Raw genomic sequence first — 26916 nt, 5'->3', positions numbered from 1 at the left:
TTGCCTTTCTCTTCCATGTGGCTCCATAAAATTATCCAGGAGCCAAAGTGGTAATGAGTATTTGAAAAGGCTGTTTTAAAAAATTTTGGTGATTCTACATCCCTGGAGGACTTTAAAATAGGATGAGCAACAGGTATTCTATTGGATGGGTAGTCCAATAAAAATTCCTCATGCCAGAATCAGAGTGCCTGGATTAGACAACCTCTAACATTTCCTTTCTGCCAGGAAATCTATAATAGATTTAGATACGCAGATCCAGTCACAGCCTTGAAACACATAAACTACCAGTTTCTTGATAGCATAATTTGATCACAAAATAAATAACCACTTGAATCATGTTTTTGATATATATTGGAAGAATTTCATCTTTGGGGAACATGTTTTATTTTTTGTAAAGAACTGTAAGTATGAGTTTCTTCCAACTATAATCAATGTTTATCACTATATTGATTTCCTTTCTTGTATTTTGTAGTCCACTGTAATTTTTATTCTCTGTGAATATTTCCAAACTCTATCTTCAGTTTTTCACTTCTAGTGTATTTAATTTTTGCTTAAGTGTGGTTTTTAAAAATCTGTGTCTTTTTGAGATTTTATTCATTAGATAGCCAGTGCACTCTCACACAAGCCGGGGTTGGGGGGCAGAGGGAAAGGGAGAAACAGGGTGTCCAACACATGGGGTGTGATCCCAGGGCCCTCGGATCATGACCTGAGCTAAAGGCAAATGCTTAACCAACTAAGCCACCCATGTGCCCCTAAAAAATTTGTTTTTATTTTTTTTAAGTTTTTACTAAAATTCCAGTTAGTTAACATGCAATATAATATGAGTTTCGGGTGTACGATATAGTGATTCAGCACTTTCATACAACACCCAATGCTCATAGTGACACACTTCTTAGTCCCCGTCAGCTGTTTACTCATCTCCCCATCAACCTCCTCCCTGGTAACCATCAGATTGTTTTCTATAGATAAGAGTCTGTTTCTTGGTTTGCTTTACTCTCTTTTTCCTTTATCTTTTGCTCATTTATTTTGTTTCTTAAATTTCACATATGAATGAAATCAAATGGGTATGTCTTTCTCTGACTTATTTTGCTTACCATAATACTCTCTAGCTCCATCTATGTTGTTGCAAATGGCAAGAGTTCATTCTTTGTTATGGCTAAGTAATATTCCATTTTATATATATGTGTGTGTGTGTGTGTGTGTAGGTATATATGTATATGTTTATAGTCTCACTTCTTTTATCAGTCAGTGGATACTTCAGGTGTTTCCATAATTTGGCCATTGTAGATAGTTCTGCTATAAGCATTGGGGTGCATGTATCCCTTTGAATTAGTATTTTTATGTTCTTTGAATAAAGAGTAATGTGATTGGTGGATTATAAAGTAGTTCTATTTTTAATTTTTAACTTTTTGAGGAGCCTCCATACTGTTTTCCAGAGTGGCTTTCCCAGCTTGCATTCCCACCAACAGTGCAAGAAGGTTCCCCGTTCTCCCCATCCTCACCAACACCTGTTATTCCTTGTGTTGTTGATTTTAGCCATTCTGACAGGTGTGAAGTGATATCTCATTGTAGTTTTGAGTTGCATTTGCCTGATGATAAGCAATGTTGAGCATCTTTTCATGTGTCTATTGGTTATCTGTATGTCTTCCTTGGGAAGCTGTATGTCTATTCATGTCTTCTGCCCATTTTTTAATTGGATTATTCATTTTTGGGATGTTGAGTTTTATAAGTTATTTATATATTTTGGATAAAAACTTTTTATCAGATATGTTGTTGGCAAATATCTTCTCCCACTCCACAGGTTGCCTTTCAGTTTTGTGGGTTGTTTCCTTGCTGTACAGAAGCTTTTTATTTGGTTGTAGTCTCAGTCATTTATTTTTGTTTTTGTTTCTCTTGTCTCAGGAGGCATATCTAGAAAGAAATTCCTATGGCTAATGTTAGAAAGGTTACTGCCTGTGTTCTTTTCTAGGATTTTCATGGTTTCGGGTCTCACATTTAGGTCTTTAATCCATTTTGAGTTTATTTTTGTGTCTGGAATAAGAAAATGGCCCCATTTCATTCTTTTGCACATTGCTGTCTAGTTTTCTTAGTACCATTTATTGAAGAAACAATCTCTTCCCTATTGGATAGTCTTTCCTGCTTTGTCAAGGATTAATTGACTACATAGTTGTGGGTTCATTTCTGGGTTTTCTGTTTTGTTCTATTGAAATCTATTTTTTGCCATTACCATGTTTTTTTCACTTTTTAAAATTAATTTTTTAATTTTTTTAATAAACATATATTGTATTATTAGCCCCAGGGGTACACGTCTGTGAATCGCCTGGTTTACGTACTTCACAGCACTCACCATATCACATACCCTCCCCAATGTCCATAATACCATAATGTTTTGATTATTTCAACTTGGTAATATAACTTGCAGTCTGGAATTGTGATGCCTCCAGCTCTGTTTTTCTTTTTCTAGATTGTTTTGGCTCTTTGGGGTCTCTTGTGGTTTGATACAAATTTTAGGGCTGTTTGTTCTAATTCTGTGAAAAATGTTGATATTTTGATAGGAATTGCTTTAAACATATACATTGCTTTGTATAGTATAGATATTTTAATAATATTTGTCCTTCCAGTCCAGAAGCATGGAATGTCTTTCCGTTCCTTTGTATCATCTTCAACTTCTTTTATTGGTGTTTTATAGTTTTCAATATATAGATCTTTCACCTTTTTGGTTAAATTTATTCCTAAGTACCTCATTATTTTTGGTGTGTTTGTAAGTGAGATTGTTTTTCTTAATTTCTCTTTCTGCTGCTTCATTATTGGTGTATAGAAATGCAACAAATTTCTGTACATTGATTTGATATCTTGCAGCTTTACTGAATTCATGTATTATCAGTTCTAGCAGTTCTTTGGTAAAGTCTTTTGGGTTTTCTATATAGAGTATCATGTAATCTGTAATTAGTGAAAATTTTACTTCTTGTCAATTTGGATACATTTTATGTCTTTTTGTTGTTTCATTGCTGTAGGTAGGACTTGCAGTACTATGTTGAATAGAAGTCGTAAGAATAGATATCCTTGTCTTGTTCCTGACCAAAGAGGAAAAGCTCTCAGGTTTTTTCCCATTTAGGATGATATTAGCTGTGGGTTTTTCGTATATGGCCTTTATTATGTTGATATATGTTCTCTCTAAACTTACTTTGTTGAGGGTTTTATCATGAATTAATGTTGTACTTTATCAAATGTTTTTTCTGTATCTAATTAAAGTGATCATATGGTTTTTATCCTTTCTTTTATTAATGTGATGTATCACTTTAATTTGTGAATATTTAACCACCCTGGCAATCCAGGAATAAATCCCACTTGATCATCATGAGTGATATTTTTAGTATATTTTTTGATTTGGCTTGCTAGTATTTTGTTAAGGATTTTTCTTCTATGTTCATCAGAGATATTAGTCTCCAGTTCTCTTTTTTTCTCTTGTCTTTATCTGGTTTTGATATAGGATAATGCTGGTCTCATTGAATGAGTTTGGATGTTTTCCTTCCTTTTCTTTTTTTTTTTTTTTTTTGGAATAGTTTGAGAAGGATAAGTATTAACTCTTTCTTAAATATTTGGTAGAATTCACCTGTGAATCCATCTGGTCCTGGATTTTTGTTTGTTGGGAGTTTTTGATTAACTGATTCCATTTCTTTGCTGGTTATTGGTCTTTTCAAATTTTCTATTTCTTCCTGTTTGGTATCTGTTTTGGTAATTTATATGTTTCTAGGAATTTATCCTTTTCTTCTAGGTTTCCAACTTGTTAGCATATAGTTTTTTATAATCTTTTACAATTATTTTTGTTTCTGTGATGTTGGTTGTTATTTTTCTGCTGTCATTTGTGATTTTATTTATTGGAGTCCTTTCTCTTTTCTTTTTCATAAGTCTGGTTAGAGATTTATCAATTTTATTAATTTTTTTCAAAGAACAAGCTTTTGGTTTCATTGATCTGTTCTTTTTTTTTTTTTTTACATCATTTATTTCTTCTCTAATCTTTATTGTTTCCCATATTTTGTTGATTTTAGACTTGGTTTGTTATTCTTTTCCTAGATCCTTTAGGTATAAGGTTAAGTTGTATATTTGAGATTTTGCTTGCTTCTTGAGGTAGACCTGTATTGCTACAAACGTCTCTCTTAGAATCACTTTTGCTGTTAGAGAGGAGAAGGGAGTTGGGGTAAATTGGAAGGGGAGGTGAATCATGAGAGACTATGGACTCTGAAAAACAATCTGAGGGGTTTGAAGTGGCGGGGGGGTGGGAGGTTGGGGTACCAGGTGGTGGGTATTATAGAAGGCATGAATTGCATGGAGCACTGGGTGTGGTGAAAAAATAATGAATACTGTTTTTCTGAAAATAAATAAATAAATAAAATGCAAAAAAAAAATCACTTTTGCTGCATCCTGAAGGTTTTGGACTGTTGTGTTTTCACTTTCATTTGTTTCCATGCATTTTTTAATTTCTCAAATGTGGTTTTTATCCATCTTGTGTATAAGAGAAAGAGGGAGAACTTTACATGTTTCGTTTGGTGACTGATCTATGCACTTCAAAAATCAGCGAGTTTCATTTCTTCACCTTATAGCAAGATGGTCCCCTTAGAAAGTGGGGAAGATATAGAATTCTTCTTTCCCTTTTCTGGCTTTCCCCTCAAACAAGTAGGGAGAAGCAGCACTACCAGGAATAATATTTTAATTGCTTGTTAGGTTGACCTTTAAAATGTGTCTAATTACCGCAATAAACAGGTTTTGTCAAAGCAACTGAGGTCGCCAGTTATTCCATATCCTCCACCAAAAACAATGGATATAAAAAGTTCTCTCAGTGTGATGTGTTGAACAGCCAGTGGGGAGTTTTGGGTTGATCCATATCCTAAAGCAGCAGAATAGAAATAGGGAACAGGGTAGGCGTGAGGGGAAGGCATGATTTAAGGCCCCACACTTGCATCCCCTGCCAGTTCTCACAAATATGGCAAAATTTGGTTGTTGTAACAGAGAGATTAACAGCTATAAAAGTCTTACTTTCAAGTGTAATCCAAGGTGGGATTGGAATCAGGTTGGAACAGACTCACAGAGCGATTCTTTATCGGTGTTTCAGAGGAAAGGTAATGTCATGTAGAGTCAAGCAGTCACCTAAAGAGAGCAGCCAAGTGATGCACTGCAGAGCTGAGAACAGCAGAAAAGTCCCAAGACTCATGAAAGAGAACAGGAACAAAGGTTGTACCTTAAGATGGGAGCATGCCCACAGGTGAAAGAACCAAGATTGACAGAAATACATCAAATACATCAAACAACAAGAAGCTGGACAGCGCTGCCATTCCTGTCCCTCTACTTAATGTAATAAATACTGTATGACATTGGGCAAGTTATTAATCCCTCTGTGCCTCAGTTTCCTGCTCTATAACTCCTAAGATTATTGTGATATAGTAATTGCATTTATTTTTATAGCTCTTAGAACTCAATAGGTGTCATTTTTATTACATGTATTATTATAAAGAATTCCTTGAATCCTCTTTGCTACTTAGATTGGTTTATATTTTCTGTATGCTTTCTATTGATACTTAGTTATTTGGTTGATAATATTAATCAGCTAAGATAACTCTAAAACTAGATGCTAAAATTAATCAAATTTTTCTTATTTCAACTGGAAAAGAAGTTACGTGTTGATTAGTTGTCTCTGCCTACCTAATAGCCTGATAGCTGAAACCATAAAGGAAAAAGAGTCAGCAGAAATCTGGAATAAACTTCCTAAAGGGTATTGTGCTCTTTTAACCTTCTACACAATAGACCAAGTAAAACCTAAGATGTATAGTTCCTCTGATGTTGGTAAGGGAGGCTTTGACAAAAGGGCAAAGTGGTTTTCCCCCCAGAATGTTTAAAAATAGTAGCAGCTTCTTTTCTTTTTAAACTGTCAATATTGTGAGACCAGGGGCGGTATGGTTAACACTCACCTTATGCAAGGTCTAAAAACATATAGTAGTTGGATGAATTGTTCCCACCCCCCCTCTCAGTTGGTATTTATTGAGGGTCTGTTACATGCCAGGTACAGTGTTCAGCAGCAGTGAAAAAGAGAACCAAAGTGCATTCCCTCATGAAGCTTAAGTTCCAGTGGGAAGGTAGATAATAAGCAAATAAGCAAATTAAGGGATAAACAAACAAATAATAGAAGTTTGTTGAGCAAACAAATAATGGATGGATGGATGGATGGATGGATAAGTATTTAATGTAATGTCAGATGGTGATGATTATTGTAAAGAAAACATGCAGAGCAAATAGGGAGAGATGGAGGCTGCTGTCTAGAATTGTGATCAGGGTCAGCCTCTCTGAGATGATTGTTCATAAAAGGTCTAAATGAATCATGGGAGTGAGACATGATGTACCTGGAAAAGAGTGTTCCTAGTAGAGACAACTGCAAATGCAGTAACCCTGAAGAGTAACGAGACAGGGTTGGAATGAGCTGAGAGGAGCATAGGTAGGAAAACAGGATGGGAATAACTGAAGATCAGATAATAGATAATGTAGGGCTATTTAGGTCATGGGAGCCACTAGAGAGCTTTGAGCAGTGGAGTGAAATGGTCTGATTTACCCACAAATGTCCCTGCTGGTTGTGTGAACCATCCACTTCTAAAGGAATGGGTGGATGAATAGCAAGAGTTCGAGAGTAGCTCAGCAGACCCTAAGGAGTGCTGGTTGCATTAATACTCATGCGGTTAGGTTCTTCTGAGTCAGAAGAGCAGAAAGAGAAGGAGGTAGACCTTTTCTGGGAAATCTGCTAACTCCCTTCCTAGGTGGTGTGGACCTTGAGATTTGTAATTTGATTTCCAGTTTTCATGCAACATTTTAGGTATCTTTCTTGATTTTATTGTTAGGACAGCATAACATATTTATAAAATAATATCATATTTTCCAGTTCATCTGGTAATGAATCATTTGCATATCATTTTAATAAATCTATAGATTGGATCACTGGGCTCTTAACTATGCAGAAAAAGTTAAAATTTGTTTATATTAAGTGTAATAGTTGCATAAAAGTTAGTATGTAGTACTTACAAATTAGCTCCATAAAAACTTGCTAAAAGTTGCTTAGCTAAGAGGTAGAAGAATAAATAAAGGAAGAAATCTTACTGTGGTTTAATAGTAAAGAGATTGAGATTGCCCTTTCCTTAACTCAGTGGGCACTTTACTCTCTAGGATTGTAGAATATGTGGTAGACCTTAAATTAAGTGAAGAAAACTAATATAGCAGTCTTCCACAAACTATTCCTAGAAGCCTGGGTCTATTTGTGAACAAACATCAGCTTGGAACAGAAGGATATATTCAAGTGCCTGAAATCATAGTTCTTTTCTAATTGGAATGCATCCTAGTACAATAGGAAAACACAGTCTGGATATTAACTTATGTAGCCTTATATGAATCACTAACCTCAGTTTCTTTATCTATAAAATGGGTCTATTAATCCTTACCCTGCCTACTTCATTTGACATGTATTGCCAGGTGTGTCTTGGCATCAGGCACTCTGCTAGATTCTGGGTGTATAGAATAAAATAGTTTTGATATCTGTCCTTCAGTAGCTTAGGGCTTTTTTGAGAAGAAGATAAATCAATCGAGAATTACACTGTAGGCTATTAAATTTGGCAGAACATGCTCTGCGAATCTAAGGAGGTGGTTGGGATGTGAATAAGAACACGGGATGAAGGGACATTTGAAGTGATTGTTCAAAGCAGGGATAAGGGAGGTTAGAAATAAGTGGGAAGAAATGCCACATCTTTGGCATATCAACAAGAAACAAAGGAAACCACGAAGAATTCTACAATGGGGGTAGCTTTAAAAGTGTGTGTGTGTGTGAGAGAAAGAGAGAAGGTGGGGGAAGAGAGGAGAAAGGAGGGAGAGAGAGAGAGACTGAGGGAGAGCGGTGAGTAGTGGAAAAGAGAGAAACTGAGAATGGACTAGAGTTACTTTTATTTGTGAATGCCTAAAAACCTCAAGTAGCAGAGGCTTAAACAAGATGGAAGTTCATTTCTTTCTCATATAAAAGTTGAAAGTAGAGCTTAAGGATAGTATGGTTTTTTATGGTGTTAAGGACACGGGTTTCTTCCATCTTGTTCATGTGGCTTCATTCTCAAAATCACCTTATGGTCCAAGATGACTGCTCCAGCTCCAACCACAAAAACTACATTCTCAAGGGCAAGTATGAGCAAAGGAAGGAAATCACTCTTCCCAGTTCCTATGATAGTTACATACACCAATTTTACTTATATTCTGGAACCATATTTCAATGGAAGGATGATATAAAAATACAGTCTTTATTCTGGGTAGCCATGTGCACACATAAAATGAGGATTGTTATGACTAAAGCAAGAAATGATGATCTCTGGGGGACCCTGGCAGTATGTGTGTGTGCACACCCATGTGTGTTTATGCCTATGCAGGTGTGTGAGGCTGTGCACATGCATAAGTGGCAAGAGGCAGAGATGAAGATTGAATAAGATACGTAAGAAGTTACTTTGCCAATGGATCAAGGACTAGATAAAACTAAGGAATTATTCTGGGACAAATATATATTTTAGTGATTATATATTTAATATATTCTTTAAAACTAACCTGAGTTTACAGTACATTGCAAGAGCCTTGTTTATCTTTCCATAATACTCTATACCAGTATCATTGTATAACTAAATTCCCCTATTTATCGTTTGTCTCTGCTTCTCTAGACCATAAATTCTTCAATTATAAATCGTGTTTTTGGTGCAGGTCAGTTTATTCCCCATCACTGATGTTTCCTTTCACGTGGGAGGAAAGCCATCGGTGTAATTCTTCTGGACTTTCTCCACTTGTCGGAATAAGGTTGGGTATGGGAGATGAATGACTTAACTGAGATGATTTAGGGTGAGGAAGTGGACAGGAGAAGCTGTACCGCTTCCTCTCTTCTCTCTCTCTGGGAAATCCTGTCCCCAAAGACCATATATTCTGCTCTTTTCCTCTAAATAAAAGTTTTAAAGTTTGAGGAATGAATTCAGTTCAAGGGTATCAACACTGGTGTACTGGCAAGGAATACTGAGGGGAAAAAACCCAGGAGATTAAGCTGGAGGAGGAGTATCTGTAAGGAGTGTCTGGAATAGGTTGCTTTAAGCTCTGGGGAGGAGACCGGATTCCTGGGAATCTTAACCTTGAGAGTTTCAGCAGCCTGTGATGTTCTTACCCAGCTGAGGAACTATTCCTACTCATTCATTCATCTGACACATCCTTACTTAGTGTTTGCCAGCTGCCAGGAGCTTTCTAGGTATTGGGAATGTTGCGGTGACCAAAGCTTCAAAAAGCCTGGCCCTCATAGAGCTTACATTGCAGCTGAGGAGATAGCAAACAATTAGATTTGCTTGCCTTTTGGGTTTTTTGTTTTGTTTTGTTTGTTTGTTTTTTCAGTAATTGCAAATTAACATGTCAAGGAAGAATCAATGATTTGGAGAAAAACAAAACCATTAAGAGGGTAGGGAGTGCTGAGGGAGATGATGGCTTTCAATTTTAAATAGGGGGAGGGGGTCAGGAGAAGCTTTTTTGATAAGGTGACATTTGAGTAAAGATCTGAAGGAGTTGAGGGAGTGAGCCACATCAAAATCTAGGGCAACAGCCTTGTGAGCTTAGTTAGTATATGGCTCTGCCCAGTTTGGAACCTTGTGGGATCAGTGGCCGTATGAGTACCTGCAAAGAAGCAGTGCCTGTTGGGGATGGAGGGGGTCCTGATGCAGGGACACCATATCCTGCAGTGACATCTCTTTCCATCAGGAGGAGACTCACACCCTTGATTAGCACTGAAGCCCAATGAGTCAAGAGAGTAAACCCCTAGAGTCTATTGTGGTGGGTGGAGGCAGTTATGCCCCACTTCTATACTTCAGTCCGTTCCAAGGGGCATTGCCAAATGTCATCCTCCTAGCCTTGTCCTAGCCCTTCACATACTTGCGGGAAAGGAGTGATGAGTGGGATGGGTGGATTGGAGTGTAAGGAACTGGGCATGCGTCCCTCTGCCCTTTCCTTCCCATTCTCTCTAAGGATGTGGTCCGTGAGTGTGTCTGCATTGCCCTTGGTCACGTGGTAAACCTTACAACTCACAGGGGAGGGCTGTGGTCATTTGGAATTCCCCGTGGCTGTGTGATAAATCTCCCTAAGTCTGATATTTGGTATTAAGAAGTCCCCTTGTCAGCATATATGACAGTCTCCTCTAGCAGTTTTCTCAGAAAACCAAAAAGAGACCTTCTTTTATTACTCCTTTTGCTTTACTTCTCAGTTAACAGAGAATTGGGTGAGGAAGAGAAGTGCTATGTATTGGGAATCCTCAAACCCCAGGATATTGTGTGTGTGTGTGTGTGTGTGTGTGTGTGTGTTCATTATCCATGGAATAGTCTGTGAATGAACGGACGGATGGGGGATGTTGAATTTGTGTTCTTAAAATTGGCCTTGAGATGTTTTGTGACTTCAGCCTCTAGCAGAAGGGGTAATGCAACTTTGGTAGGAGTAGGAAATGCTCACTACACTGATACACTGAGAAAAACATACCAGGGAAGGGATGGTTGCAGATTTTTTCATTCTGAAGGGTGAAATTTTATTTTCACTGACACACTCACCCTGTAGCATTTAAGCGGGAAAGGGTGGCTCCTTTAACTGAAGTTGCTGTGACTTTTCACATACCTGTCTTGCTCCACCCCAGCGGGAAAATCATACCCATGGTCTTGGATGTTTTTTAAAGTTTCACTCCTTCTGTCACACCTCTGTTCTTAAAAGTCTCTGAAAAGTGTGATAAATATGGTTACCATTCCCTTCTGACACCTTTACCTAGAAGTTGGTCTGTCCTAAAACTGGAGCTGAGACTGCTCTGTCCTTGGGAGGAGGAAAAGAATGAAGGAGCTGGGTGTTATGAAATATGGTGGATGCTGTGATGAAGATGAGGGGAATATTCTGAGCCAGATAATGATGGAAATATGAGAACCCGCAGTTTTGAGTGATTGCTCAATGGTCTGAATTCCTGAAGAGGTGTGCTGCCAAAAGGATAGTCAAAGATAACCCCCATGTGTTGCCATCACATCTGTTCTGGGCACCCTTGACTTTGGCTAGTTTCTTGCCTACATTAAAAAAAAAAAATTCTTTTCCTCTCTACATAGTTAGTGATGAGCCTAAGGGCTTAGACAATAATGAGAAAGTCAAAACAGAAATTGTGAGAAAAACACTTTGCTTTTCTTTTGTATCTGCTGAGCATTAGAATTATGTTTCTGTTTTTAAGTAGAAATTGCAGCATAAAGAGATACCATAATACACATTTTGGTTCGTTTGGGTGGTTGAATTTAGGTATAATGGGATTTGCTTATATTCTACCAGCTGATAAATGTGACACCATAAACCAGCCTGGAGCTTTCTTGTGTAAACAAAAGACCAGAGAAATTAGCATTAGGACGAACTGCATTTATAACACGCTATTAGCTTTTGAGGTAGATTTAGATTCTTTTCTCTAGATTGCAAAAATCCTCCACTTCTGTCTCTTCTCTGCTTCGTTATCTGCTGAATTCAATGCTATAAACACGAAAGTGCTCGATAAATAAAACCCCACGATGACAGACTTGGATGTAAAAGCAAAACAGGGCTCAAAATTGCTAAAGGAAGTTGGGTGTAGTTAGATTTTTTAAAGGCCATGGTGGGATAATTTGGTAGAATTCCTAGCCTCTCCTAAACGGTGACAAAAAGTAGCCAGTGCTGTCTCTGTGAGGCCCCTGGGTGTCTAGAATAAAAATGAATTAGGAGAAAGGGTCCAGGAGAGCTTTGTCATGATAGGATATAGGGCAGCGTAATTCTTAAAATTCTCCGTGAGGAATCATATCCATTGATAAGCTTTCCTGTACTTCTCAGAAAGAGCGCAAGTTAGAATGGTAGTAACTTGCCCTATGAAATAATGCATTATCTTGTCACATCTGGCACCCCATCACTGACTTTGTGGCTTTACCAATGTTCCTTTTCTGGAAATCCATCCTGGGTGCTTCATGAATAACAGCTGGACTCTGAGATTCATTGCAACCTTAGATATATAGTGTTGGTAATCCATAAAACTACTGTCCCTTTAAAAAAATGACCCCTTTTGAACAAGAGAGAAAGGGGATCTTTACTTTTAAACTGTGAAATGATCTGAATGGGAGTAGGGAGAGATTTGTTAAAAAAAAAAAAATCATCCTGAAACACTATCTCAATTCCTTTTGAAGACTAAAACTAAGAATAATTATACCTAACGCATTCCTTAGGACTTCTTTATTTTCACACGAATTTGACTTAAAGTAAGGAAGAACTCAGGTAGGATTTTTCAAGGTTGTGCTTTAGGGATTGCTTGACTGATCTTCACAAGACATGAGGTTGGTTTAGTGGTAGTTTATGGTTGGATTTTCATAGCAAGCATAAAATATTTGAAGCGGCAAATGATTTGTAAGCGTGGAGGGATATATTGTTCTCTCTAGCAATCTGCAAGTCTACGGCCAGTAGAAAACCACCTCTCTGTGTATGGGATGACCTTCTATATCTTTAATTTTTATATTTTTGGATTCTGGCCTTCTTGTATAGTTTGTTTACCTCTAGTCAGTGTTTCTTGCAATTCTTTTGTCCTTAGGTGTACTTCGTAGACCAGCTGAGAGTGAGAGCAAAATAAGTAAATGCTTCAATTGCAAACTTCATCAGCTTTTAAAAAATAAATAAATAAATAATCTTTTTAAATTCCACGTCTTAAATTCTTCCCAGGTTATCTAGAGACCTCTTAGCACTCGGGAGATTCGGCTGGGTCTGTGGTATACTTTAGCTGCTCCCATTACTTTTTTCAATAATGCCTCTTTGTTCTTCAAACCCTATCATATTCATGCAGCTACAAGGGAGGCTGGCAAGTCCAGTTCCAGGCTGGATCCAGACAGAACTCCATAATAAATAATTATTATTTTCTATGCTGATAGTATTTAATTTAGTATATATAATAGGGAAGACACTGACCCACAGACCTGAAATTGAAGCTTAGCTCAGCTCTTAACTGTGAGACCTTGTATCTCATGTGTAATCTCTCTGGGACATAGTTTTCACCTCAATAGAATGGAGTTCTTAATAAGTGTTTCACAGAGCTGTGGTGAACATCCAGTCGATGAGAAGCTTTGTAGACCATGAAGTGTCATAAAGGTGTTGGGTGTGTAACGGAGATTGCTATCTGTCTACCCAAATCCATTCTCCTCTTCTCCTTAGTCATGGAGTTCTGTCTGGATCCAGCCTGGAACTGGACTTGCCAGCCTCCCTTGTAGCTAGGTGTGGCCCTGTGTTTACAATTAGCAATAATCATGACTTGGATAAACCTCATTGGCTACGATACTGCCACTGCGCAAAGCTAGTGGCCCCGTGTTTAAACTCTTGCCAGAGCAGAGAAAGAGGGAGAGACATGTGTCATCTTTACTCCATTTACCCTGCAGGATATCTCTGGCCCTGGACTTCAAGTTGCCGTCTTTCTGATGGGCTGGATGGGTTATTTGCAGAATGAACTCAGAGACCATGTGGTCACAACAGTTTCCTGAATCAAAGAGGGGGGCAGAGCTGTCAGCTGATCTAGAACACTGTCCTGGACTATTGAAATCTGTTTTGTTTGAGGTTTTGCACTCCCGGATCTATTTGTTAACAGTAGTTTAGCCTACTGTAACTAGTACCTGCGTTATTTTTGAGTCACATGTTGATAGAAATTCATAGAGTGATAGAGCTGGAAAGAGGCCATAGCAGTCATCTTGCAAATAAAAATAATGCTAGGAGAGGAAACAATTTTTACTTGATCACAAAACAAATTAGTTACAGAACTGGAATAAAATCGAGTTTTCATTATACAGCTTCACCCCTTTGAAGGGCGAGTAATAAACATACGGAATCGAGTACTTGAGAGATGGTACAGGCACAACATAGGAAGAGATTCAGAAAGTACTTGTGTAAACTGTTGGTAACCCCTCTAGAAATGGCAAGTAGGAAAGTGGCGTTTTACCTAACCTTTTACACTGAGATCAAGGTGGATAACCAGGCCCTTGGAGAACACACTCTTTAGAGCTTCTTTTGTCAACAGCCCGCCAGCCCAAGAGTCCATGTGTCAGATAAAGGATTGCAACCTCTTTTGGATCCTTGTGAGAACAGCTTCAGGGAAAGATGGGCAACCTCACAGTGGTACTGGGTCTGTTTTAGCCACAGCTTCTGAGAGCTTCTGTGCTCAAAAAGATTGATCTAAAATGGCTTCTCGAAACATGACCCAACAAGAGAGAGATGAGATTATGTTTTTAGCATTTGAACCATAACACGCTCACTCTGCTTTAAAAGGTCTTATGGGACTGAAAAAGCCCAGGGAAACAGAAGTTGCTGTTCTCATTAAAGGAGAGAGGTATTTTTATTCATTGTTTTTATTCACATCAGTTAATTTAACATGCCTTGAAGGGGCCTCTTCCAGGGTAGCAGTATTAAAGTAGCAGCTTACTCACTGATTATAAACAAACATTAGTCAAGTTGACTTATAAAAGTTGGTGCATGGATTAAAAAGCAAAAGAATTACCTTCTACCTGACAGATGGGATGAGTCCCAAAGGTCTCTTCAGGCCTTGTGACAATATGCCATGCAAGAAATTTAAATGAAATCCAGACTCTTTAACCATGGCTTGTAAATGTCTCCATGATCGGGCTCAGACCTACTTCTCGCCCTCTTTTCAAGACCCTGCGACCTTGACTCACTGCTGAGAAGCCTCACTTGGTCTTTCTGTTTTATAACCACCGCCTCTGTCATATGCCACAGGGATCTGCACACTGTTGCTAATGTGACTACCTACTTTCCCTCTTCTTCAGTCTCCATTTAAAAATCAGCCTCTTAGAGATGTCTTCTCTGACCACCTTCCCGAAGTATTATCATTCCACTGCATTTTTTCTTCAGTTCAGTTTATTTCTTTCAAAGAACTTATAGACATTGCCATGGATTTTATGTGCCACCTTATTTATTTTCTGTTGGGTGTTAATCTCCCCTACTGGACAGTGATTTAATTGGCTTAATGACCCATTTGGACCATAAAAAGGGCAAAGGTCCATCCAGGGAATGTGTGAAAACTCCATTTTGAAGCCAAGCTAGAGCTTAGGTAGGGAGAAACTAAAAACCAAGAGACTAGGAATGGAGAGTGGGATTAATTACCTGATAGGGTTTCCTTGGGATGGCAGACAGGCTGGAGTATGCTTGAAAATGGAGGTCAATCTCATATGGGAAGTTGGACAAGAAGACTGAAAAGGTCAAGGACCTGAGAGGAAACCAATAAAGCAGAAAGCTAAGGCAGGGACAGAGGCAAAGTCTCCAATGGACTGATTGAGACTCACTGCCATGTCCAGCTCATGAGCATGTCAACACTTTCCTGGATAGCCAGTCCAAGACCATTCTCAGTATCTCTAAGGTCCTGGATGATTGAGGGGGACCAGCGACTTTATCTTCCTCTCAAGGTAGTACTGTTTGTCCTTGGTCATATTGTAATTCTTTCTTCGATCTGCTATCACCCTGGACCAATTCTTAACTCTGTCCACATATCCCAGCCATGGGTTGTTTTCCTGCAGCTCTGATAGCTGATTTCTCTGAGAGCAGTTTTGCACCTTTGGTCTATAAATCTTGAGCTACCCTTCTAACTTTCCCAAATTTTGACCACCCTGTGCCCTTCTTAGACATCAAAACTCTCTTCAAGTTGTGCTTCTTTTAATGAAAGTCACCTTTGTCTTCTTGGAGAGGAACCCAAGAAACCTGGTTTGTGGACTGTCCTCTAGTGCATATGATTCTCTTCAGGTTCTGCCCTTCTGTTGTTATAGTAACAGCAGATGTGCCTTCTGGAATGTTGTGTTTCCCAGGAAAACTGTTGTGAGGATCATAAGAGGGATTTGCTTGGTCCCAACTCTCTTTCAGACAAAACAAACAAACAAACAAAAAAACCCAAAGAGAATCCTGTAGCCACAACTGTATTTGTTTTCTTGCATTATAGAAGCCAGGAGAAATTGACAGGGTACTAGAAACAAATCTTGGCAAGAAGTAGGACATGTAACATGATGAAATTTGATATCTAGCCTGTTCTACTTTACTGAAAAATACATAATGCTAATAATTTACCTGTACTGTGATCATCAGCATAAATTGTGCAATAAAATGTATGTGTATAATGGAAACTTCAAAAGCATCAAATAGATGATAAATGATAAAAACCACAGTGGATTACTTTACTTAGCTTCAATTTTAATATTTGTCAAACGAATGAAGCAATGTATTTATACCCAGAAACCCATATTATCATACATATATTTGCTAAAACAGGAAGCATAAATTGTAGTTAAATTTAGTAATGTCTGATGGTATGCTTGAATGTTTCTTTGTGATTAAATGTGAACAATTGCTCCTTTAAGTTAAAGGTCTGTGTATATGTGATTAATCAGATTGAAATGAAAGTGCAGACAGCTCATGCCATGCCTAGTTATCAGAATGATTGATTTTAGTCTGTGCTTCTAGGTGAAAAAATATCTGTTAATAACCCCAGCAGCCAAACCCCTGATGTCACTGATAGCTCAATGATTTGTGCACATGCTGCATTATTAAGCTCATTTGCAGGTAGAGGGTCTACACAATGATCCATTGGATCGCAAAATTACAACATGAAAAAAGTGACATCCAGATTTATGCAAGAGTTGTGACTTCAAAGTGCATTTCATCAGTGAGAAGTTTAAAATTGCTGCTGTTGTAGCTGTCACAGGCATGTTATTTTCTTTGGTTTATATGTAGGCAAGGCTGTCAAGCTTTTATCACACAAACTGGTGTTTTTGTGTACCATAGCTTTCTGCCTGCTGGTGACAGCCAGTCTCTAAACCGAGTTGTTATTAAGTCTTCAGTTTGAAGAAGTACTTTACCAATGTGGTTGAATTACACTTGATCATAAGCACCTTAATGTTTTATTGGGTATAAAAGAGCAAACTACGAAAGCAGCTCTGTAGTGAGTACTGGTGGATTGCTGGTGGGAAGTGTTGCTCTTCATTACTGCAGAAAAAATGGTGTCCTACTTGAAAGTCTCCATTCGGGAGTCCTCTCAGAATGAAGGACTGGGGTTAGCAGGAGACTCCTTACGTAAAACTCAGAGGTCTTCTCCATCCTGTAACCCCGAGTTTTCTAGACCCAGCCACCATATCATCTAATTGTCAAAACCTCCATCCCTACACCCTTCTGCCAAGAAGCATGTCCTCTCTCACATCTACTAAGCTCTTTGTTTCTGAATGAATGTTGATCCAAAATATCTAGGGGAATTTATCTGGCACCCCTCTTAGATTCAGGTTTTTTTTTTTTTTTTCTTGTGCCCACAATGGCTTTTGATGCTTTGCTATAAAGAAACCAGGGGAAACTGACAGTCTTAGAGCCAATTCTTGGCAGGAAAGCAGTGAGATATCTTTTTTTATGATAAGTATCATATGTAACATGTTCCACCTTTGTGGAAAGAAATGTAATGCTGATACTTTATCTGATTTTGGTTATTAAGGTATATTACAAGGTAAAACATATGGATATAAGGGAAATATTAAATGCTGCAGATAACAGAGCTAAGCCACAATGGATTCATTTGTTTAGTTTCAACTGTTATACTTGCAGAATGAATGAAGCAGTGTATGCAGAAACCCTTTCTTAGATGATTTCATACAGTTGTATTTGATATAATACCTGGCACACAATATGCATTCTACAAGTAGGAGCCATTATTATTATTACTATTCTTATTGGTATTATAAGAAAAGAAGAGAATATAGTTACATGTACATTTATGTGTTGAATGGCCATATAACTGGGACCAAAGCAAGACAACTAGAGTAAATGAGAATTGCTAAAGAAACACATACTTAAGGAGCCAGCACAGTCCTCCTAGAGCTTGCTGACTTGGTTCTTAAATAGCTCACATCAGTCTTGACTTAAATCTCTGTGGTTGTTGCTGTAAGCACTAGCTATATGTCGTTATTTAAATGTAAATAAATTAAAATTCAGTAAAATAAAAAGTTCAGTTCTCCAGTTATATGAGCCACTGAGCATTCCAAGTGCTCAGTAACCACATGTGGCTAGTGGTTACCATATTAAATGTCACAGAGAATGTTTCCATCATCACCACCATGCATTATATTAGGCACCACTGCTCTAGGGTAAATTCTGTGAAGAACCTGGGATTTATAACCTCAGGTCTGCAAAATACAGGAAACAAACAAACAAACAAACAAAAAAGCTTTGCAATCAAGAGAGTACCAGACCTGTTTGGGGAAATCAATTAACCAGGAATTGAAGAAGAACAGATTGTACCATACACATGCAGTTTAAAGGCCTTAGCTTCTCATGAGTGACTCTCACATGGTTGGTAGAAATGTGCAGGTAAAGAGGGAGCATCGTCAGCAGCAATTCAGCGTTACCTCTCAGCATCCCATGGGCAGAGCCATGAGTACAAAGGAACGACAATGGGAAGAAAACTAAGCCTAAACCAAAACCCCAAATAGGACTATCCAAGAAAAAAATAATTTGTGACAAAAGGAATCTGGAGCCATATGGACCATATTAAAAGTGACCTTTTTGGGGCACCTGGGTGGCTTGGTGGGTTAAGCCTCTGCCTTCAGCTCAGGTCATGATCCCAGGGTCCTGGGATGGAGCCCCACATAGGGTTCTCTGCTCAGCAGGGAACCTGCTTCCCCCTCTCTCTCTCTGCCTTCCTCTCTGCCTACTTGTGATCTCTCTCTGTCAAATAAATAAATAAAATGAAATTTTTTTTTAAAAAGTGACTTTTCAAACACAATGTGATCTGGTGATTTCTTTAATGTACCTGAGTTTATCATGCTTAGCAGGTGAGCAGAGTCAGTGCTGGTTACTCATTCTTATATAAGTTCTCCGTTATCCATCTTATCATCAGGAACTGTGCTACATTTATTAATTATACTCAATTAATCCCAAAAGAGTCAGGAGCTAATGTCTGTCTTACTCTTGACAATTACTAGAAATGCAACCACTGGCATGGCCTTCAGAAAAAGTGATTAGAATTAAATATGTGTGATAATACGTGGACATTAATGTTACAGAAACCAATGTAAAAATATAAATGCCTTTTAAAGGGTTATAGAGTTTTCTCCAAAAAAGTTTCCCACCCTTCTTCCTATTTTTTCAAGCAATGTAAGTCATTTCATTTATAGAAAATTGCAGAATTCTGCCTTGAAAGATTTCACCACGTGTAACCTCCTAGGGAATTTGAATACGATAGATTTTGCTGAACTTCACTGAATTGAAAACTGAAATTGTCACTTATTGGAGAATGCAGTGGGTTGTATGATATTGTCAGCATATTAAATCTTGGGTGAAAGTTATAAATATTATTGATTGTTTTTAAATTAGAGAAGTGTCTGTGCGTTCAATATCAATTTTAGTTCATTTCTTAGAAATCAAGAAATACATTAGGATCATAATGCTGTCAGGGATCTCAACCAACAATCTTATCTTTCCTTGTAGACTCTAAGCCAGGCAGGATAAAAGTGGTTTTCAAGTGGGGACACGGGAATCGGATGGTGGAAAGAGCATTGGACTATGTAACCTGTGTTCTGGTTCCAGCTTTGCCACAGTTTGCCCCTGAATCCTGCAGTTTCCATGGGTCTCAGTTTTCTTACTGATAAATGAAGGAAATAGACATAATTAGTTTCTATAATACTTTCTAACTATATTAGTTTCCTATTGCTGCATTACAAATTACCACAAACTTAGTGGTTTAAAACAATGCCCATTTAGGGCAAAGGACCTGAACAGACTTTTTTCTGAAGAAGACATCCAAATGATCAAGAGGTATATGAAAATGTACTCAACATTACTAATCACCAGGGAAATGCAAATCCAAACTACAATGAGATATCCCATCATACCTGTTAGGATGGCTTTTATAAAAAAGATAACATATAACATAGTGGCATAGATCTAGAGGAAAAGGAATCCTGATGGCAATGTAAACTGGTGTAGCCATATGGAAAACAGAATGCCAGTTCCTCAGAATATACCCAGTAATCCCACTCCTGGGTATATATCTGCAGAAACTGAAATCAACATCTCGAAGGTGTATCTGCACACTCAAGTCTATTGCAGGATTATTCACAATAGCCAAAATATGGAAACAACCTAAGTATCCATGAACAGATGAATGGGTAAAAAAGATGTGGTATCTACATACATATAATGGAATATTATCCAGCCATGAGAAAGAAGATCTTGTCATTTGCAAAAACATAGGGTGGACCTTGAGGGCATTATGCTAAGTGAAATAAGTTGGATAGAGAAAGACAAATACTGTATGAGTTCACCTATGTGTGGAACCTAAAAAAGCCTAACCCATAAAAAACAGTGGGAAGAATGGTGGCTACCAGAGATTTTGGGGAGGGAGGAGAGGTATTATTTGAGGGTACAAACTGGCAACTAGTAGATAAATAAGTTCTGCAGATCTAATACATAGCATAGTGATTATAGACAACAATATTGTATTACAAACTTCAAAGTTGCTAAGAGAATAAATCTTAATTGTTCCCCCCACCAAAAAAATGATAATTATGTTATGTGATAGAGATGTTAGCTAATGCTATCATATTATAATACATGTGTCAAGCCAATATGTTATGCACCTTAAACTTATATAGTGTTATATCTTAATAAAAACAATTTTATCTTAATATCTTAATAAAGATATCTTAATAAAAACAAATTTTAAAAACCCAAATATTAATATCCATTAATTATTTCACAATTCTGTAGATCAAAAGTCCTGGAGGGTTCACCTGGGTTCCCTGCTAAGGGTCGCACAAGGCCAAAATCAAAGTATTGGCTACGCTGGGCTCTTATTTGAAGACTCTGTAGAGGAATTTACTTCCAGGTTCATTCAGGTTGTTGGCAGGATTAGGTTCCTTATGGTTACATGTTTCAAGTCATCTTTTTTTTTTTTTTTAAACTGTCTATCAGTCAGTCAGGGTCACTATTAGCTTCTAGAGACCACCCACATTCCTCATAACATGGCCAACTTCCTCTTCAACAGCATCTCAGAGCCTTCTCATGATTCTAATTTCTCTGACTTCTCATCCTGTTTCCAGGATGAGAAAATTCTCTGCTTTTAAAAGACTCAGTTGATTAGATTGGGCCACTAAGACAATTCTCCTTTCCATAAACCCCAAATCAATTGATTAGTAATCTTAAGCACATCTTCGAAATACCTTTGTCATGTAACATATTCATAGTTGAAGGAATTAGGAATATTTTAGGGAACAAATTTATAACCCTGCCTACCATACTAACTCTAAAAATCTTTGATTTTCTGTCTTTGAAGCCAACAGGAATACCTTTCTCTGAAATTCTTTGCTGCTCTCTCTTCCTCTGGCAGTCCTTTCGTGGGATCTAATGTTAGTTTCTTTTGTTGCAATTTAAACTCATTGGTTTCAGTTCTGTCTGTATTCTCCTAAAATCAGGTTTCATCTCAATGCCAGGAGACAATGAGATACTTCTCGAACCTGTTGCTCATCTCAGTGCGGTACTAGCGTTTTCTCAGCAATGTAAACAGAAGAGGCTGGCATGGGGGAATGGAGAGCCATGATTCTACCAATACTAACAGGTGCTAGGATGGATTGCTGTTTAAGATCCCAAGGTCCTGGGATCAAGCCCCACACAGGGAGTCTGCTTTTCCCTCTCCCTCTCCCCCTGCTTGTGTTCCCTCTCTTTCTCTGTCTCACTCTGTCAAATAAACAAATAAAATCCCTAAGAAAAAGAAAGAAAGGGCAATGTGATAATATGTGGCAATATAATAAAGGGCAATGTAATAAATACACATTTATCAGTGATGAGGAGAAGAAAGCAGAGGGATGGAGCAATCCTATCTTCATGCCATACCAGCAGCCTTGGTTTGGGACATTTGTAAAGGAGCCATTTAAAATGAAGTTCAGCACTGGATGTTATATATGTTATATGGCCAAGAACTTCGAAAATTATGAAGTTATACATAAATATAAGGCCTTCACTTATCACTTCTGCCTAGACAAGGTCAGGGGTCTTCAGGAACATAATCCATACTATCCCCCATTTCGTTAGACCTCTTCTGAGTACATTCGGTTGTACTGGTAACCCTCAAGAGCACAGTGGATTTAATGGCACTTCACTGAGTATGCCATTGGCCCTGGCCCTTGTCCCAAAGCACGTTTCCATATTTGCATGCCTTTTTCTTTTCTTGAACAACAAACTCTACAACTTGAGAAATCTGTCCTGTATGGTTACTGCATCTATTTATTTATTTATTGTCACCTCGCTTTTTCCAACAGGCTGTGCGCTCGTCCCCCTGTTGCTCTATTATGTTCTCTATGAGGTTGTCTTTATTGGTACTCATAGGTGGCATTTAGCACTCATATGGCACTTTTCATCGTGAAAGCACTTTACAGACATTAGCTAATTAATTTTCACATCACAGCATGATAGGTAGGTAGGGAGCTCATCTAAGCATTTGTGCTATGACAATGAAAGGTGTGTTGCGAGGACAATAAGTTATTTTTTTATTATTCTTTGGAGGAGGAAGAGGTGGTTATGTAATTTGTCCCAAACCACAGAAGATATCTGTGTTATAGTTGAAACCTGTAGTTGAAGTCTAATCTGATAAAGTTAGTTATATCACAGGATGTGTTACTGGTTCAGATCTGGCTTCCTCCCAAAGATAGCCTTACAGGAGTGAAACCTGCCAGCCGGCTCCCCTTTCCACTCTGCCTGGGGAGCAGCATTATTGGCACTCGAAGTCACTTTCTTCCCTTCTTCCTGTTTTGAGTGATGGCACTTATTGAAGTGAACCTGAGGAGAAGTTTGAAAATATTTCAGAAGGACCTCCAAGTTTATGAGAGAGAAGGATGGGCAGCAGCAGGAGGCAACACTCCATATCAGGCAGATATGGTTGGACTATAATTTGCTTTTGAAATCTAATAGTCTTTCTAATTGGTAAAATGATGATAGCATGCTTGCTTGGGCAGATGGGAAAGGAGTGAGGTAAAAATCTCTTCCTTGGCTTGACTTGGTATTCATGAGCTATACCATTAGGGATCCTGAGGTGCAGAGAGGACACGGGGGAAAGATGCCTCAGGAGCAGTGGCCATGGAGTTTGCTCTTTCCCTCTGTGCCTCCCCAGAGCTGATGGGTCTTTCCCCACCTCCCTCTCATCTTGGAGTACCAATCAGAGTTTCCAACATTGATTTAAGAAAAGAGAGAATACTAGTAAACCTGATGAAGGAAGGTATCTTGGTTGGGATTCTCCAGGTTTCTTCATTCTGGAAAGTTTATGGATGGACTTCAAGCAGTGATGGGCCCTGAGCCCACAGGCTTTGCTCTCTTCAGTGACTTTAATTGAAAGTCTGGGAGCATCACGTTCTTGTAGAATATCTGATTCGGTTTCCTGTGTTCTGAAATGTGCTCAAGACTTGCACCAGTAGCAATTTAGAAGACAAAATCTTTAGACTTTGAAAGTTGGTGGTGGGGATGGTACTTGAAAGAGAAAGCCAGAAAGAATAAGTCCTGATGTTTGATATATTTTCCAATAGCTCTTTTCTGATAGTTGGATTCCCGGTCTTTATAGTTTCTTATGGCAGTGGGTGTCAGTCTGAACACCCAAGCAGATGGCCTAAATAAGAGGGGAGATTTGACATTTAGCTGTTAATTTATTTTACGATGTGGGGCTGCCATGTTTTATACATGAGGTAAATAAAAGTGATGGACTAATTATGGAAACGTGCACTGCCTTCCAATTACTCTTGGATTCTATGTTTAATATTTTGAAGTATTCCCATTACGGAGAGATTTGTCACTGCGGCAAACTTTTTTATCTGTGGAATTCCAACTTTATCTGCAGTAAGCCTCAGCAGATTTTATTCTGCTAAGTAAATGAACATCCTAGACTTTTCGGCACAATTGGGATTTTTTTTTTTTCCTGGTTGAATCATATTTTAGACTTATATTTTTGACAACCTATTTCACAGTTGACTGGCCTCCCCGTCCCAATCTGGGATTCTGGTCCACTTTCAAATAGGAGATCCACATTTGTTATCATAAAAGGGCAATCTTGTCATTTTAAAAAGATCACTTCTGGTTAATTCAAGATCTGTAACTTGTTTTGGTCTATTAACTTTTTCATATTTCTTTCAAGAACAGTTTGATTGGAAGAGGAATGGATCAACACAGCAAAATGGTTTAAGATTAACCAAATGTCTGGTTAAAAATGTCATATATATATTTATATATATTGAAGCATAAAAAGCTAAGTTCTTTAAAGCTTAGGTTAACTGTAATAGGAGCACCAGAATATAAAGCTAGACTAGAGGCTTCTTCTACTTTGTGTCTAAAGACTTCATAAAACTTAATTTTGTTTTATTTTGGACTTATATTCTAATTTATGCTAACTATACAACCCAGACCCATCCTTCTTAATTTCATGAAAATTTTGATATTTTATAAAAATGGAAATTTCTTGTCTGTTTGCATTTCAGTTTAAGATAATTATCGTCTCTAATCCAACACTTACCAATTTTAATTTCATCTTTTGCAAAAAGTGAACTTCATCCAATGAAGCACACTAGCTTTATTACAGAGGAAAATACTATGCATTTTATGGTTCAAACATTATATCCATAAATGGTTACATTAGTTTTATATGCTTATATCTAATCTCATTTCAAAAAATCATTTGAGATAGCTTATACAAATGCATAAGCCCAAACTGGCAAATTATAAATGAATTATACATCAGGAACAGAGAACTATAGACAGAATAGAAAGTCAAAACTTGGGGAAGAGTGTAAACATGAAGGGGAGGACACTGCTGCTAAAGATGAGCCATGAATTGGCTCTGTGCTTCTTGATATCTAGATGAAAAGGGAAACAGGATCAATTCCATAGGCCAATTGATATATAAAGAATAAACATATCTGTTCCTCAGGGTAAACAAAACTTTTCTTCTGGTAAATAGGTCTCTTATATTAGCATGTTGTTTTATGAATATTAATATATTAGTATACAATTTTTGAAATAATTTTTATTATTTTTGTGTCATTTTTGCTCCATAACAAAACCCAAGCATGGCAGCATAAAACAACAAATGTTTATTTCTCTGTATTATGTGGATTGGGCAGGCGGTTCTTTGGGTCTAAGGTGGTTTGGGTGTGGCTGGATGGTCTAGGATAGCGGAGGGTGGTCTGAGCTAGGAATTCTGGGATGGCTGAATTCTATCTATTCATGCTCCCTCATCTTCCAGAAGGCTGTTCCAGTTGTTCATATGGTGGCAGAAAGGTTCCCAATAGAAAGAGAGAGCAAGCTCCAAAGAGCGAGTACTTTATCAAATCTGTTTGTATCAAGTTTGCTAACCTTCTATTAGCCAAAACAAGTTATAGGGTCAACTCAGATTCAGGGAGTAGAGAAAGAAACTGTCCCTCTTGAGGGGAAGAGCTGCAAAGGCCCATTGCAAAGGGGCCTGAACGCAAGTAAGAGAGGAATTCTTGTGGCTATTTTTGCAATCTACCACAATTGGGAAGCCAAGCCTCTCTTTAGGACTCCCCATTGATCATTTAGGCTTAATCTAAGCCTGGAGTAGAAAAGAAGGACATTGCAGCTGTTATCAACTTGTCTCTGAGCTCAGAATGCATCCCACTGTTTTTGTTTGTTTGTTTGCTCTGTGATAACCAATGGAATTCCTTTACACTTTTCTCCTTAAAGGAAGTATTATATATGGTAAGCTTTCTCAGTAAAGGGCAGTGGAGGCATGCTATAAAAGGAGGAGGCTCCCTGCAGTTTCTGAAGGTTCCAGAGGTCAGCAGCATGAGTGTGAGGACCTCCCATAGAGCCTGGCCCAGCCATAGGCCCAGGGTCTCTCTGTGACTTTGTAGCCTTGGGCTGTGTTAGATAACCTTCCTGTATGTAGTCCTTTCCATATGGTAACCAGAACCATGTACAACTTGTAAGCAACTGCCTATAGCCTGCAGATTCACACATTCAGCCCTTCCTTTGTCTGCAAGCACCAGCTTCTCCTCCCTGTGCAGCTTGGATGCTCTGAAGTTCCCGTCAAGCACCCAGACTCCCGCAGCATACCATAGCATGGGTTGCTGGTCATCTGTTCCATCCTGGCTCCCGCTGTGCTAAGCCAGGCAACTGTTCCAGTGGCCAGACCACCTTTTCTCCAGTGAGGCCTGAATCCCTCCCAAGTATGTTCTTCCTTGGTTATTCTCCATCTATCTACCCTAGGGTACCAATTAGAGTTTCCTTAACTCATAATTGCTTTTTTAATCAAGGATAGTAACTCTGACATTAAATCCCCCCTGCTTAACCCACCATGGGGTTTCTTTGTCTTTGCTGGACCCAGACAACTACAGGTGTGATGGAAAGCCAATGGGAGCCCTGAAGACCAGCCTCCCTGATTTTGGCAAATAAATGCACAAGTCAGGGAGACGGGAAGGGCAAGGAGAGGAAAAAAGATTGTGGGAGGAAGGGAAATGGAGGTAAAAGGAGCTCATTGTTTCTCTTCTTTGCTCCCAGGGCAGAAGCTAGGGATGCGTGTTTTGGCATTAAGGTACCCAGTCAATGCAGAGGAAATGGAATTCTCATGCATTGCTGGTAAGAGTGTATAATGGCATAAATTCTTTGACAAATGTCTGGCACTGTTAATTTTTTTTTAATGAAACTAAAAATATGAATATCCTCTGACCCAGAGCTTTCAATTCTAGGAATCCACCCAAGAGAGATGAAAACATATGTCTACAAAATATTTACACAGGAATGTTCAGCTTTTTTCACGACAGACCTAAACTGGAAATAGCTCAAGTA

General features: G+C 38.3%; 1 pseudogene; it reads right to left on the bottom strand.

Annotated features, from left to right (window-relative positions):
* Positions 1-13329: 13329 nt before the first annotated feature.
* LOC132020955 (U4 spliceosomal RNA) lies at positions 13330-13401 on the bottom strand (annotated as a pseudogene).
* Between the last annotated feature and the right edge of the window lie 13515 nt (positions 13402-26916).

The sequence above is a fragment of the Mustela nigripes genome, chromosome 6 (assembly GCF_022355385.1).
Source record: "Mustela nigripes isolate SB6536 chromosome 6, MUSNIG.SB6536, whole genome shotgun sequence".
Lineage (NCBI taxonomy): Eukaryota > Metazoa > Chordata > Mammalia > Carnivora > Mustelidae > Mustela > Mustela nigripes.
This window is presented reverse-complemented; position numbering and strand designations above follow the sequence as displayed.